The sequence below is a fragment of the Mandrillus leucophaeus genome, unplaced genomic scaffold (assembly GCF_000951045.1).
Source record: "Mandrillus leucophaeus isolate KB7577 unplaced genomic scaffold, Mleu.le_1.0 Scaffold788, whole genome shotgun sequence".
In the NCBI taxonomy this organism is placed as follows: domain Eukaryota; kingdom Metazoa; phylum Chordata; class Mammalia; order Primates; family Cercopithecidae; genus Mandrillus; species Mandrillus leucophaeus.
In genome coordinates this window covers 815,289-818,394 of record NW_012108563.1, presented here as the reverse complement: position 1 = coordinate 818,394, position 3,106 = coordinate 815,289, and positions in this window count along the sequence as shown.

Genomic DNA, 3,106 nt, shown 5'->3' with positions numbered 1-3,106 from the left:
TTCTCATCAACATTATACTGAAATAAAGTTGAATGAAACAATGTTATTCAAGAACCTGCTCTAGAAGGTATCTGTTTTGACTGGTGATGCCATATATGAATAGAATCATTAAAACTCAATGAAAACCAATAATTTATAGTACATTTAAAAATAACTAAAAGAGTATAATTGCACCGTTCATAACACACACAAAAAAACTGTGTGAGGTAATGGATACCCCATTTACTCTGATGTGATTATTACATACAGTATGCCTTTATCAAAATATCTCATGTACCTCATAAATATATACATAGGCTATGTACCCATAAAAATCAAAATTAAAAAACAATTCAATGAACTGAGGATTTTAAAAAGACAAAAGCAGTGATTTTTAAATAACATACATTGCAGGAAGCATAAAATATAATTTTGTTATTGCAAGCAAGAAAAACTGGCTCTAGCTTACTTAAAAGACTTAAAAGAAAATGTATTAGAATAAAATTTGAGGAAGCTCTAGCTGAGCAATTAGGCAAGAGAAAGAAATAAAGGGCATCCAAGTTGGAAAAGAGGAAGTCAAACTATCCGTTTGCTGATTATAGAATTGTATACCTAGGAAACCTTAAAGACTCCTCTCAAAACTCCAAGATTTGATAAATGAATTCAGTAAAGTCTCAAGTTATAAAATCTATGTCAAAAATTAGTAGCACTGCTATACACCATTTCTTTCTCAAACTTACTAAAATGTATATGGCAAATATTTAGTTTTTAATTACACTGGGTAGAATTTACAACTTTTATAAATTATGCTAGAGTTGAATATTTTGTATAGTAGTGGTCTGAAAGACCAATAAATCTAATAACTGTCATGAAGTTTGCTAATTTTAAAATATGGAAATATGTGAAAACTTTGAAAATCTAAACTACGATGTGTAGGCCAGTTTTTCATAGATTTAGATTTTACCATTTTTAAAAATATATATAAATCATCAATATAATACAATTCAAAAATTATCTGGTTCTACATGTTAGCTCATGCTACATTTAAAGCATTACATTAAAATCTTGATAAAATAACATTCTGCTTGATAGTAATTTTTTACTTGATAGACTTTTAGTGGCTTTAATTCTTATTCCATGATTTATTTTTATTTTAAATTAATATAATGATTATCAATTTTATAAATTGCTTCTGACAGTGAAAATAATCATGTGACTTTCAGAATGAGGTCAACTCCTCTCAGTAACACTGCAATATATCACAATGATTCAAGTTTCTCTATTATAGGCAAATGTAAAGGACAAGATGACTTTGCAACCCCAATTGTCTGGGAACACTGCCAAAAACCAGATTTTGTGCTACACTAATGTAATGGAGAGAGATTCACTTTTGAATTGCATGATGTTCTATTGGATTTAAAAAAAAAAAAATCACAAAACATTTACCATAATGATGACTGGTCATTAGGTAGAAAATCCTGATTATAATGTAAGGGCAAAATTAAAATGGCATATATATCACATATTGTAATAGAGTTATTAAAATGAACAGATATTATAATAGTTATATTAGGGATATACAAATTATAATAAATGCATTATTAATAATCCACACTACACCGCATTTATATTGTTTTTACTGTATACTATGCGCTCTTCTGGGCACTAGAGCTAGAAAATCAACAGAACCAACAACAGCAGATGTCACTTTCTCAGGAATTTATCACTTGTTTGGGGGAAGGCATACAACAAATCCTTAATAAAAAATAACAGATAATGATCAGTGCTATGATGAAAACTAGATAACACATTATGAGAACAAGTAGGATGTTTTACTTAAAACACACCCGGAGAAGGTGATATTATAGATTGAATTGTACTTTCCAAAAAGGTGTATGGAAGCGCCAAACTTTGTACTTGTGAATGTAACCTTATTTCAAAAGACGGTCCTTGGAGATATAAGCCAATTAAGAGGAGGTCACTAGAATGAGCCCTAATCTAATGTGATTGTTGTTTTTTAAAAAACAGAAAAATGTAGGCACAGAGACAGAAGGGAGAGCTCTGTGTGAATAAAGAGGCAGAGATTAGAATGCTGTATCAACAGACCAAGGCCTGCCAAAGCTTTCCGAACCCAAGGCTAGGAGCGGGACATGGGGTAGATTGTTTTTCAGAGCGCTCAACAGGAATGAACACTGCCAGTACCTTGATTTTGAACTTCTACTCTCCAGAACTGTGAGGCATAAATTGTTATTTTAATCCACCTAGTTTGCAGTACTTTGTTAGGAAACTGATATGGATGATATTTAATTTCAGAACTAATTTATAATAAAAGTCAACTCTGTGAAGAATTGGGGGAGATCATTCTGAATAGAAAAGTCAGATGCTGCAGAGACTTAAGGCAGCGGCAATATATCTTAGGCACAAGACATAGAAAGAAGGTGGCAGTGTGTGTAGTGTGAAGATAATTCGGTAGGGAGACAGTTGTAATAAGTGTGAAAAAAATAACAAATGTTGAGACCCCCAAATCACTAAGCCAAGGGAAAAGTTAAGCTGGGAACAACTTCAGGGAAACCTGCCTCCCATTTTATTCCTAAATAAGATGGCTACAAAGATAAAAAAGCTACAAACCTCCCTCACAATTTGCCCACAAATTCCTTGTGGGCCTCAAGATCTTTACCCTAAACCAGCTCAGTTAAATTTCATTGGCAATATAAACCGATGGCTTATCTTCACAGGTCCTGGATAGAAAGTCATCCCTCGGCTCACCTGAGACAAACGCATATGATATTGCTTCCTCTGCCCTACTGTTTATGGGAAAATGCAGTTTTACTGAGACAGGTTAAACTGTGTATTCAGTGAAAGGCTGATCAAGGACCGAAAAGAATGCAGCCTTTTATCTCTTGTCTATGTATGATCTGGAAGCCCTTGCTTCAAGTTGTGCCACCTTTCCGGACCAAACCAATGTATATCTTACAATATATTGATTGATGTCTCATGCCTCCTTAAAATGTATACAAGCAAGCTGTACCCTGACCACCCCGGGCTCATGTTGTCCGGACCTCATGTAGCTGTGTCCCCAGAATGCCCTGAACCTTGGCAAAATAAACTTTCAACATTGATTGAGGAC